The following is a 13403-nucleotide window of genomic DNA, read 5'->3' as shown; positions in this document are numbered from 1 at the left end:
TGGCTGGGTTCTGCTGTAGCCGTTTCTTGGTGATGAAGAGACTGTAGGCAGACAATCAGAGGTGGTTACCATTTTCTAATAACCACCTCAGGCTTTTGGCACCGAATTCTCTGGCACTGTTTAGGGAAGCTCTTTATGTTATTTTATGCTACTTGTCAAGTCCAACTGCTTGTCTAATTTTTCTGGTAAATATGACACTGTCTGTCAAATAGCTCACCACAGTGGGATTCAGTGTGTGCTTTACACAAGTGAAAAAATGAGTTAGTCACTCAGTCGTGTCTGACTCTTTGCAACCCCGTGGACTGCGGCCTGCTAGGCTCCTCTGTCCACAGAATTCTCCAGGCAAGAGTACTGGAGTGGGTTGCCATTTCCTCCTCCAGGGGATCTTCCCAACCCAGGGATCTAACCCAGCTCTCCCACATTGCTGGACCTTTACCGTCTGAGCCACCAGAGAAATGTGCTTTGCACATGGGGTTGTCAAAGGAGTTGCACATGGGGTTGTCAAAGGTGGTCATTTCTGACAAGCAAACAGCAAAGAGAGAAAAATTTTTAAATGACCCCATTTTACCCAGTTTTCCCATCTGTGGTCCCATGGTGTTTTGAAATCGGGTTGTGGTCCTGAGTGAATGACACAAGGAAACACTTTGCTGCTTGTATTGCCTACTTGGTTTTCATGAACCTCACATGGACTGGCTTCATCCTGTCCCCAAGTCCATTAGCCTCTATCTTCCTCTCCGCTTCCTGTGCAGGCTTCCTCTGGTTTGTGGGCTGTGTACTTCGTCTTGTTCCTTCAAGGCGAGGACTGAGCTGCTGGTCAAACAGTTTCTGTGGTGGCTTCTGCCATCTGCTTATCATCCAATCCCAGGCTCAGGTTTTCCTTCCTTGTTTTTTATACCTGAAATAGCACTTTTCCCGAATTTTTCTATAGCTTTCTCTTTCCACCTTCTTTCCCTTCTTCATAGTAATTAAGCAGAAATAATGCTCCCTTTCCACACTTTGACTTTGTAATACTTTTTTTCCTAAAGAGTTATGTTCAAGAGACTAACCAAAACATGTTAAACTTGGTATTGATTCGATGACTTCATAAACCCCAGACTCCTTGACAGCTTGTGTGTGTGTGTGTGTGTGTGTGTGTGTGTGTGTGAATGAGCTGGCTTGAATCTCTGCTAATCTACCTGAATTTCCTTCTTAAGGCAGTTACATATAATGCCGCTTAAAAGGAATCATCTATATAAATTTGCAGTTTGGCAGGCAGGTTCCTCCTGGGACTCTGGAGGATTAATAATAAGTCATGGAGATTACACGTTCATGTGGGAAATAGGAAGGCCCCAATGTGGGTAAATACTACTTAAGAAGACCCCACATCACAAGGAAGGCTGGAGGTGTTCTGAAGACTCTTAAAACACTCCCTTTGTATCACTTACTGCAGTGAAATTTCTCCCTCTAGTGTGTGTTATATTCACATTGAGTCATTCCAGCGATTTTGCTTTTAGCCTGCATATACCGTGTATGGTCTGATCTGGGTAGATAAACCAGCCTTATAGGTTTAAAGAAGATTGCATGAGCTGCTGCTGGGAAGTTTTTCTTGAGTTAGTTAGGAACCTGTGAAACTTAGTCCTTGATATTCCAGTAGCTGTCATTGGTAATAAAATCTGGTCCTCATAGCATAGTGAGGGACCCTGGTGGGCAAATAGAGGGAAACCCCTTACTCTTTTTTTCTGACATCCCCACAAACTTATGCTGTGACCTTAATTTAAGAGCTTATTGCTTCTCTCACTAAAAAATTACAACTTTTAATACTTTCTGCTAAACAAAATGATAAGAATGTAATACTCTTCCAATGCCCTGGAAATTGTCAAAGACTGCCCAAGGATTCCCCAAGAGCTGGACTGGGTCTGACTCAGAGACTGTTTCATCCATAGAAACTTAAATTGTTTCTGTATGCTGGGAGTATACAATGAATGAATGAAGGTACTCAATGAATAAAATGAATGAATGAAAGGAAAGATAGAACCAGAGTCATATTTTAGTAGCCTAATTATATATTTTCCGAGTAATGTATTTAAAAAGGGACCATGATAACACATTTCTAAAAGGAGCTAAATGGCATATTTAACACTTTCCGAGAAGGGATTCTGCTTCTATCACTTGATCTAGGTTTTCAATTTCGGAAGCACTGAGAATTCCCTGTGGATGAATACTGTGAATTTTTAAGGCAAGCTGAAGACCCAGGCTGCCCTTGTGGACATTAATACTCCCATGGAGCACTTTCCATGAAAAAGAAAAGTGTGGGTTTGCTGTCTTTGCATCAGAACTCCTAGGATTTGGCTGACTGCCTGGTTTATCCCAGGACATTAGTCAGCCCACAAATTCCACATTTGTTTATTCAGGCCAGAGCAAGTGAATACTGCCATTCTCCCATCTCCTTTGTTGGCAAATGCTTTGTTAACCTGAATTGAGTTCTGCAACACAAAACGAAGTGACTAATCTTTTGGGGGTTCCCCCTCCTAGGTTCTTGTATGAGCAACTGAATCTAGAGACCACAAAGTCCCCACTGTCACTTTTCCTCACACTGTCCTTTTATTCTGATGCTTCCACATTGTACTTTAGGAAACCAATACCTTCCAGAGTGTGGTTGAACTGGTGCCACCATTAAGAAAAGGAGGTTACTGGACTATTTAATGTTGCAGCAAAGGGCGGCTAGGTTGATTATTCTCACACTCTTTTAGAAAATCAACTTATATATTTGGCTGCATTGGGTCTTAGTTGTGGTGCCAGCTCTTTAGCTGTGGCGTGCAGGGTTAGCTGCCCAGTGGCATGTGGGATCATAGTTCTCTGACCAAGGATTGAACCAGCATCTCCTGCATTGGAAGGTGGATTCTTAATCACTGGACCACCAGGGTAGTCCCTAGGTTGATTATTTACTCTTATGTAGTCTACTGCTGGACTTCCCTCGTGGCTCAGATGGTAAAGCATCTGTCTACAATGTGAGAGACCTAGGTTTGATCCCTGAGTTGGGAAGATTCCCTGGAGAAGGAAATGGCACCCCACTCCAGTACTCTTGCCTTGAAAATCCCATGGACGGAGGAGCTTGATGCAGGCTACTATCCATGGGGTTGCAAAGAGTCGGGCATGACTGAGTGACTCCACTTGGTCTACTGCTGAGCGTCTGCAAATCATCACCTAGTACTCTCAAAAAAGTTTTATCCCCCTGAATATGTGGGTTTGAAGGTACAGGAAATAGAAATATTAACAAAAAACAACCAGTTTGGATGATCACAAATATGTGGTAGATCTGGCATATGAAACGAAAAAGAATGTGTATTCTTATTAATCACCAGGCTATTTGTTTATCTTCGATTATCTGTAAAGGCCTAAGTTTTTTAGGGGAGGTCTGAGGGTCTAATTTGTAAATCACCATTGGCCATGAAAGAATGATTAGTTTCAAAAGACAACTGTTTTGCGACATGGTACGAAACAGAAGAGATGATAAAGGAAATCATAAAAATTAACATTTTTGCCATTGAGTCCCAGTTGTTTTTAATAGCAGGTTGCACATGGCAGCTTGGCAAATAATTCTCCCTCAGGAGAAACTAGGTCTGTAGAAATTCTGTTTGGTATATCAAGTTGTGACTGTGACTGTGTTTACCATGGATTACCTGTTTTTCTCTCTTCTCTTCCTCCAGCTCTTAGCCAGAACTACCTTCCAGATACCCTCTTTCTACCACACTCCTCCTCCTTAGAATAAGAGGACGAGCATGTGATGTTTGAAGCAAGAAGATTGAAGAATTGCTGCCTGCTAACCCAGCACTTGGATTAGAACAATCTTTTTAGCTTTTTAGTGTGAAGTTCAGGGATCACAATTTTTTTTTTTTCATTCACGAGACTTTTGCAACTTGTTATTTTCATACCTGAGATCTGGAGGAAAGCTTAGTCTAAATAGTTTCTAAAATAGCCATTAGCTCAGGAGATACACAGCCGACAGAAACTATGTGACAGGAGACATGCGTGTGACAGGAACTTTGCCTACACTACACTTTTTTGATCACATGTTTTTTTAAGGTGTCATTTAAAAAGTTTGTTTTTTGGAAATGATTCTTCCCACTATTTTTCTATAGAGGGTCCAGGAAATGTATAAGTAATTTCTGGGTTAGGTGCAGAAGATACATATGCTGGCAAACATATCTATAGTGTTAAAGCAGATTGTCCTTTGGAGATACTTTTTCAGGCTTGAGTTCTGTATTTCTGGATTTGACTCAGTGGAAATCTTTACTGAGTACCTAGCACATGCACAGCACTCTGCTGAAATAATAGGGGTTGGGGGACTACTCTCTAATTGGAAGACAAGAAGGATAAAGACAGAACACCTATACATACAGCACAAAGCAGAATAAATTATAATATACAACAGGCTATGGAATATTGTGGAGCAAGAGGGCATTTTTTATTAATGGAGATAGGAAATGCATTACCAAGGTGATGGCATTCTTGCTGGGTCACAAAAGACAGGTAGGATTTTGGCAGGTGAAGAGCCATTCTAATGCAAGAGAATAATAATAGAAAAAGCACAGTGGTCCATTAAGGGCAGAAGCAGGGAAATAAAGGGTGGCTAGGATTATAGTGCAGAGAAGGCAATGGCACCCCACTCCAGTACTCTTGCCTGGAAAATCCCATGGGAGGAGCCTGGAAGGCTGCAGTCCGTGGGGTCACGAAGAGTCGGACATGACTGAGCGACTTTGCTTTCAGTTTTCACTTTCACGCTTTGGAGAAGGAAATGGCAACACACTCCAGTGTTCCTGCCTGGAGAATCCCAGGGATGGGGGAGCCTGGTGGGCTGCCGTCTATGGGGTCGCACAGAGTTGGACACGACAGAAGTGACTTAGCAGCAGCAGCAGGATTATAGCGTGATTTCTGAGCTGCGTGCACACAGCTGTCCATGTCCTCCTCCTTTTTTTAAAAAAATTAATTAATTTATTTTAATTGTAGGCTAATTACTTTACAATATTGTGGTGGCTTTTGCCATACATTGACATGAATCAGCCACGGGTGTACCTGTGTCCGCTCCATCCCAAACTTCCCTCCCACCTCCCTCCCCAACTTCCCTCCCACCTCCCTCCCCATCCCATCCCTTTGGGTTGTCCCAATGCACTGGCTTTGAGTGCCCTGTTTCATGCATTGAACTTAGACTGGTCATCTATTTCACATATGGTAATATAAATGTTTCAATGCTATTCTCTCAAATCATCCCACCCTCACCTTCTCCCAGAGTCCGAAAATCTGTTCTTTATATCTGTCTCTTTTGCTGTCTTGCATATAGGGTCATCGTTACCATCTTTCTAAATTCCATATATATGTGTTAATATACTGTTTTGGTGTTTTTCTTTCTGACTTACTTCACTCTGTATAATAGGCTCCAGTTTCATCCACATCATCAGAACTGACTCAAATGCATTCTTTTTAATAGCTGAGTAATATTCCATTGTGTATATGAACCACAACTTTCTTATCCATTCAACTGCCAATGGACATCTAGGTTGCATCCATGTCCTAGCTATTGTAAACAATGCTGGGATGAACATTGGGGTACATGTGTCTCTTTCACGTCTGGTTTCCTCAGTGTGTATGCCTAGCAGTGGGATTGCTGGGTTGTATGGCAGTTCTGTTTCCAGTTTTTTTAAGGAGTCTTCACACTGTTCTCCATAGTGGCTGTACTAGTTTGCATTCCCACCAACAGTGTAAGAGGGTTCCCTATTCTCCACACCCTCTCTAGCATTTACTGTTTGTAGACTTTTGGATCGCAGTCATTCTGATCAGTGTGAGATGGTACCTCATTGTGGTTTTGATTTGCATTTCTCTGATAATGAGTGATGTTGAGCATCTTTTCATGTGTCTGTTAGCCATCTGTATGTCTTCTTTGGAGAAATGTCTGTTTAGTTCTTTGGCCCATTTTTTGATCGGGTATTTTAAGCCCTCCTCCTTGAACCATTGTTTGCTCCAGAGTCAAAGTGCCCCCTGGCTCTTTGACAATCTTACCAGCCATTGCTTCTCAGTTACCCTTCCTGGCTGTCCTTCCTCAGCCTGAGCTCTACATGTTGAAAGGTGTCAGCATCAATTTTTTGTAGCTTTCTTCGTCTGGGTTAGTAATACTGAAAGTGTTAGTTACTCAGTCGTGTCTGACTCTTTGCAACCCCGTGGACTGTAGCCAGCCAGGCTCCTTTGTCCATGGAATTCTTCAGGCAAGAATACGGGAGTGGGTATTCATTCCCTTTTCCAGGTTGGAGAAGGGGATTTTCCCAACCCAGGGATCAAACCCGGGTCTTTGCCTCACTTGCTATCATTTAAGTATTAACATCTACTTGCCAGTAACCTGCAATTCATTAACTTTCCCCATGACCCATGCCCTGCCCTCTGGGCTGTATATCAAATTGTCTATTCAGCATCTTCACTTTTGAGGCTAAATATCAGGTCTCTTGGTTCTTTGCCTGCCCCCTCTGTGGCAATCCTGCTCATCTACTAGTCTTCCCCATCTTAGTTAATGGGCCTGCCATCCACCTAGTTGCTTAGCTCCTCCCCACCCCCAAACGAAGACTTGTTCTAGAGACAGACTTTTGTCTCCCTTTCACCATATACTAACAAGTATTTTGAGTCCACTTCTACCACACACCAAACAAGTGACTGTTGTTTTTTGTCATGTTTTATGTTAGTAAGATTTGACTCGAAACACACATGAATTATCTTGATAAAAATAAGCATTAAATTAAAATATTACTTTTATAGAGATTGTCTCTTGATTCCTTTCTAGCAATTAGCTCCTAAATTACCCAGAAGACCCATGTGTTCTTAAGTTTGCACATGCATTGGAATTTATTTTTCCCAATTTCTTTAAGGGCCTTCATATTTTCTTACCCTTCGGACCTAGCTGCTGTGGATTAGATACAGACCTATATGTCCTTTTTAAAAATTTGTTTCATAGTAAAAATAACAATAATGATGACAACAATAGTATTAATAATACTGTTAATAATTAGCACCTATTAAGACCTGTGGGCACTGCAGAAAGCACTGTAGATTCACTGATGGTCTAGCCCTCACAGTGACACTGGGATGGATACTATCACTGTCCTCATCTTAGACCTGCCCAAGGTTACACAGATGGAAAGTGGCAGAGAAACTGGATACAGACTTATTTCTGCCAGACTCCAAAGCCCATGTTTTTAGCCAAAAATAATTTAAAATTTGGAACCACTGAATCTTCTCATGCAAAGAATATTTTGTCTGCCACACTCAGTAAGATATAAAGATTAGCTCTAGAAAGATCATATAATATAATAAAATAGACCTTTTTACATCACTTTTCTATAGGCCTCATGGTCTATTTTTACATAATTTGCAAGGTAACTTCACTTTGTGGGTGCTGAAAAATTGCCATTCATTTATTTTTTTCCTTTAACATTCATCTCTTCTCAGTCTCTCTAATGGACAACTTCACTGACTTCAAAACTGTAAAGGGAGAAACCAGGGTGAAACATGAACCTAATGAGAGGATGAAGTGAATTATTAGAAAAGTTTCTCAGAGGAAGAACATTCATTGCAGCCATTTCGATCTTTGTACTTGACAGTGAGAGTACCACGTAAGCCTGAATGAAAACAAAACGAGATTGACTCAAAATAAACCAGGTTATGCTATGGTGACAAACACCCTCAAAATCTCAGTGCCTTAAAGAGTGCTCACTCACTCATGACATACGCCATCAACGGCCACATTCTATGATATATTCTCCATCTACCCAGCATCTGTTGAACCCCTATGTCTTCATTCTGGGCACAAGGGCCATTTTTTAGCTTCATGTAGAAACTACCTCAGGAGAAACCCCTGCACACAGAAGTTCTTTGATTGATTTTGTTTGAGGTTTTAAATGCTTCCTTGGAAGACTGGTTACCCCCAGTGCCTTTTTCCCCTTGATTTTGGGCCATTCTGCAGTTGGAATGGTCTAATTTGTGCTTCTTTGGCTCTGAGAGCCCCCTCCAAAATTCTTCTCCAATTTCTATCATGGGCTTTGGAGGCAGATGAGTAGGCTTGGTCACTTACTACTTGTGTGGCATTGTACAATGTCTTCACCTGTCTCAACTTTAGTTTCCTTGTTTGAACAGGGCTATTGTTCATTATTTGAACAGGGAAAAGTGGCTGCATTTGAGAAAAAGCCAGGAGATGATATTAGTAGCAGTTGTTGATGACTTGGGTGAGGCAGAGAGAAGAGGCAAGGATGTCTACCAGGTTTCTATCTTGACAAATGGGTGGCGATGCATTTTATTGAGGAGATAAGAGAAGCAATTTGTATGTGTGTGTGTGTGTGACAGAGACAGAGAGAGATCAATTTCAACATAAGGATTTGAGATATTCTCTAGATATATTAAAGCTTACTTTATTGATACATAGGTGTGTGACCTGGACTGATAATAGAGGTTTCAAAGTCCTTTGCATAAAGAAGATAATTGAAACTGTAGAAGTAGGTGAGAGATACTTCTCAAAATGAGCAGAGTAGAGAGCTCAGGGTGAGCCCTAAGAATTTCTTTATTTAAGAAATAAATAAATACTCTATAGAGAGTAGAGGATTCTTCCCTCAAAAGTTAGCTTTTATGTCACCATATCCCCTCCTTTTCCTCTTCTGTCTCTGGACATCTTTTTTTGGGAGGTGGGGGGAGTTGAAGAAAAAGATTATAGCCTCAATAGAGATGTATAGGAGAGTAGGGAGGAAATTTAATCAAGTGAAAGGATTGAGATGTATTAAAGTTTTAAGATCAGAGACCATATGTTTGTTATGACAATAATCTGAATGGCTTAACATTTTACTTGGGAGGGTTCAACCTTCTAGGTACCAAGATGGCATTGATCCTGTGTTGGGAATTTGCCAGGTAAATGCAGTATAAGAAGAGACATCTATCTGAAGGTGCTGGTGGTGAGTAGTTCAGATAGCCAACTACTTAGAGTCCTTTTAGGGGAATGCTCATGGACTCTGAGGAGATGAAGACCCAGGAGCTGGAGGACTCAATGAATTTGAAGAGCAGATATCTTCAAGTGAGGGTCCTGAGAGCTTTGGGGGAAAGATGGCTAGGTTAGAGAATTACAGTGGTTGTAGTTAATGGTATGAAACCATTCTGGTTGATGACAAGTCTCGGGGTGTATGCTGGCAGTATGGGGAAGTCAACTGGAGTGGAGGTGAGAATTGTTATTATGTATTTGAGGCCAAGGAACAGCAGATTGAAGGTACTAGGTGAAGACACTGAAGTTTTCTGGAAAGACACTGAAGTTTTCTGGAACAATGGCAGAAGTTGGGTTTGAGGGGAGGAGTGTTCTGTCTTAAAGCATGTGACCAGAGGTCAGTAGATGATAGAAACATGTAAGTGTACATAGTAGTATTGTCAGATGTCAAAGATGCCAGGATGGAGCTGTGGTGGTTCTAAGGTGGCATTAATGGGTTAATAAATTGTCACCCCTATCCTTAGTTCTATGGTAGGTGAAATGTACAGTTTAGTGTGGGGAGATGTTGTGTTTATTGGTTCCTTTTCTTTTACATAAAGGATGAAGATTCCAGAGGGTTTAGTGGTTTGAGGAGAGAAGCCAGAGAGAAGAGGTAGAGAGCATGAAGGGGTTAAAAACAGGGGAGGGAAACTGACTTCCTTTTGGCATGTGAGGATTATAGGGACGGAAGCCTTAATTGGAATTAATTGACCACAGACATTCCAAAGGTGGAATTAGTCATAACAAAGATGTCGGGTCTGAGGTGGGGTCTGGCCCAGTCATGTGTGGGTGAACTCACTGTGTGGGGACTGGGGTCATCAAGCATCTGAACATGGACCCCCTTCTGTGTGCAGGATGGAGGACCCGGCCTCTTTTCCCTGGCGTGGTCTCAAGATGCGACGAGTGGCCACATGCAGAGTAGTTGTCATTTAACATCTCATTTCCAGCCTCACAATAAACCTGTATCCGTGGAGTTGTGAAGATTCAACACAATCATTTGGGGAAAGCGCTTTAACAAATATAATCACAATAAGTTTGCTGAGTTTTAGTGTTCCCCACACCTTTGATGTATTTATCTCTATGTTTTTCCATGTAACTGTAACATATTCCTTAAGATAATAAGGACTTTCTTCTAATAAGGACAAAACCAAGATACTTTATTTACAGTGTTAGCCTGGCACCTGGGCTGATTCTCTGTAGTGTTTATGTAGTCTTGATGTGGACTGGCATCTTTCCCTGGACCTTTGAGTATCTTCCTCAGCAGCTTCTCATGGCCAGATGCGCCATCTCTGTGTCTTTTTATTACAATGCCCAGACTCTCTTCTAGGCCACCCACCAAGTTCTTTGCTACAGTCTTAAGGGTGCCTACAGCTCCAGGCTCATTTGTAGAACAGAGCTGACTGACACACCCTAAGCAAGGGATGCCAATCGAGTCTAGTTTTCGAGGTACTGCTTGATGATTTGATAGAAAGGCATCCACAGGAAAGTGGTACTAGATTCTGAGAACTGCAGTTTTACAGTGTTCAATGTCTTCCAGACTTTCTTGGAGAGAGGCAGATATGATACTAGCCAAGAAAAAGTCCTTCCTTTATTAAACCCCCTATCTCCCTTTGAAATTTAACTGAGACTGTACTTGACTTTTTAGATGTTAAATTTTCTTGGAAGAGGAAAGAACCTCTTGTGGTGGCATAGGCTTTATTTTTTTAGGCAAGGGGGTGTTAATTCCCAAGTAATTCATTAGCTTTGTTGTGTCATCACTTTTCTGTTCAGTGCAGTATAACACACTCGGTCAACTATTAAGAGGCGTACAAATTATTTTTAGTAAAATGTGAGTCAGTCTTGGGAGAAAAAACTAAGCTATATGTTTACAACAGTTTACAACATTCCAGAGAATTGAATAGAAGGAGAAAATACTTTTTTCTTCAGCATCTGTTTGTACTCCATCCCTTTATATTGGGCAAAAGAGCCATTTTATTGACTTCATGTAGAAACTGCCTTAGGAGTACACCCTGTATGCAGAAGTTCTCTGAACTGTCACTGATATTTTTTTTTAGGCTTTAAATGCTTCCCTGGAAGGCTGATAAATCCCACTGCCGTCTTTCTCTGATGAGTGAGTGTTAATCTTTCAGTTGTGTCCAACTCTTTGCAACCCCACAGACTGTAGCTGACAGGCTCTTCTGTCCATGGAATTCTCCAGGTAAGAATATTGCAGTGAGTAGTCATTCCCTTCTCCAGGGGATTTTCCCAAACCAGGGGTCAAACCCAGGTTTCCTGCAGCATTCTTTTTTTTTTTGTATCATACTACTCTAGGCTCCATGGGGTATACCCATCAATGCATAGGGAAGAGATGACTTTTTTTTTTTTTTTTTTACAGTTGCCCTCTGCAGAGTCATCTTCTGGAAGAAAACCCCAATTGCCAAGGATAAACATATTTTTGATTGTCTTCCTTTTTTTGTAAGTTTGTGGAAATTTAATATGTGAGCATTCTTTGCATAATTTTATGGGCTCTAACATTCAGATGGAGACTAGTATTAATTTTTTACTGTAAGAAGAAAATCTGTACTGTATCTTCTGTTTAGGAGATGGGACTTAATCATTGTCATCTTTTGTACTTAGTGGTTCTGCCAAGGCAGTGTGGTCAGAATGAGGATGGAATTTCAAGTAAAAGAAACTTGGGAGAACATGAGCTTGGTTGAGTCATACAGGCAACTATTTCAGCTTCCTCACCTAACACAGCACTAAAATGTGTTACTGCAATTACAGAGTGCTGATTTAAAGGGAAAATGAAAAGGATGAATGCACTAATGTAAACAGCTATGCATCTTGGAAGGATGTGGAGAGCTGAGATATGAAGGAAGAATAAAGCCTCTCTTTTAAAGCATACAGCCCACAGCAGTAAGCACAGTGCTGGCCCCATAGCAATGGTTCTATAATGTTTGTTGATTGAGCTGTTTTTAAAAATAGTACTTGTAGCATACAAAGCAAAGAGCCTCCAAATGTCTTTATAAAGTGTAAGAAACAGGCTTTAACATTTCCATATTCGGTTACAAAACACAAGTCTGAATTCAGAGTATTTGCTGGGTTGCAGGTGAAGAAGATAAAAGGAATCAATGAAATTTGAAAACATTCAAAGCCTACTTTCCCCCTCACCTCCCAATTCTTCTTTCTCTCGTTTTCCTCTTCTTATTTCAGGAATCCAACAAATTTTCTTTTGGTTCATCAACCTCTTGTATTTTGACTCAAGACAACTATAATTCATTGAGCAGGAACCATGACTTATTGGACTTTGTAGCCCCCATGCACATCATAGTCTAGTGCCTGGTACATAAGAGGGAATTTAAATATAGTGGAATGTTAGTTTGGTTTTTATTTTCTCTTCCTTTCCCAGATATTCCCCTTTTTTCATTTGTATAAACATAAAAAGAAATTTTTCTTCATTTTCCCCAAATTTGATAAGACTACTCCACACTCCCATTTTCTTGTTCACATCTGTGAACATGACAGAAAGGATCCTGGCCATTGAGGACTTTACATGCCTCAACCAAAGGAGGCAGCACTGAACTCTAGGGAAGGAAAATTCTACATGTGAAGAGGTATGATGGAGTCCAAGAGATCTTGAGAAGTATTCCTGGAGAACTTGCGAGTTGAAGGAAAACAAGGCTGACTAGATGACACTGGGGAACCAGAATGTCAGTGAGAGAAGTGTATTCCAGGCAGACAGGATTTGAGAGAGAGCATGAATCATTCAAGAAACCCGAGAAGTGGACTTTCTACAGCAGGAGCATGAGGGTGTAACTCTTTTCCAGTGCTGTAGTGGGTGGTCTCTAAGTGGATTTGCAGTGGCAATAACATCAGTATGGCAATACCATGTGAACTCTTCTGGTAAACATACACGCTTTCTGAACTCATTCGTTGGCTTGTTTTTCCAAGTCATGGTCAGTGAGTTAAGTAAATGAAGCCTCATCGAGCTTAGATAATACTTCCCACTAAGTTCCTTAAATTCCAAAGCTGGCAGTAAACTGATGGTCAACCTAATAATTGAGGTCTAAGAAGTAATAGCCACACCCAAGTCGATACTGCAACCCATTAGGCGGAGCTTTTCCTGGGCTACAGTGAGTCCTGCAAATTATTCCAGGGACCCAGGCCTTGGTCTCCCTTGCTAGTAGCTGTCATCATTCCTGTAACTGAAGACAAGGGGAATGGCTTGCCTTCCTCTTTGAACATTATCTTTCCTTTCCTAGGTTTTAAAAAATTCAATTCTCCCTGTATAAAAATAATGAAGTGGAATATAGGTGTGGCACATAGAGTGAATACCCTGCACCCGGGTCCCTGTCCCGCAGCTCCCTACAGCAAGGTTTTGCACCCTAGAGTCCTCTGGCATAAT

At 41.2% G+C, this 13403-nt stretch overlaps 1 long non-coding RNA gene across 2 annotated transcripts in view; it reads left to right on the top strand.

Moving 5' to 3' along the window:
• LOC129649918 (uncharacterized) overlaps positions 1 to 13176 on the top strand; it is a 61205-nt gene extending 48029 nt beyond the window's left edge. For both annotated transcript variants that reach the window (XR_008713432.1, XR_008713433.1), the window contains 2 exons: positions 11074 to 11216; positions 11394 to 13176. This is a non-coding gene — a long non-coding RNA (uncharacterized LOC129649918). The remainder of the gene's footprint in view (positions 1 to 11073; positions 11217 to 11393) is intronic.
• Positions 13177 to 13403: the final 227 nt, after the last annotated feature.

This window comes from Bubalus kerabau, chromosome 4 (assembly GCF_029407905.1).
Source record: "Bubalus kerabau isolate K-KA32 ecotype Philippines breed swamp buffalo chromosome 4, PCC_UOA_SB_1v2, whole genome shotgun sequence".
Taxonomy (NCBI): Eukaryota; Metazoa; Chordata; class Mammalia; order Artiodactyla; family Bovidae; genus Bubalus; species Bubalus kerabau.
This window is presented reverse-complemented; position numbering and strand designations above follow the sequence as displayed.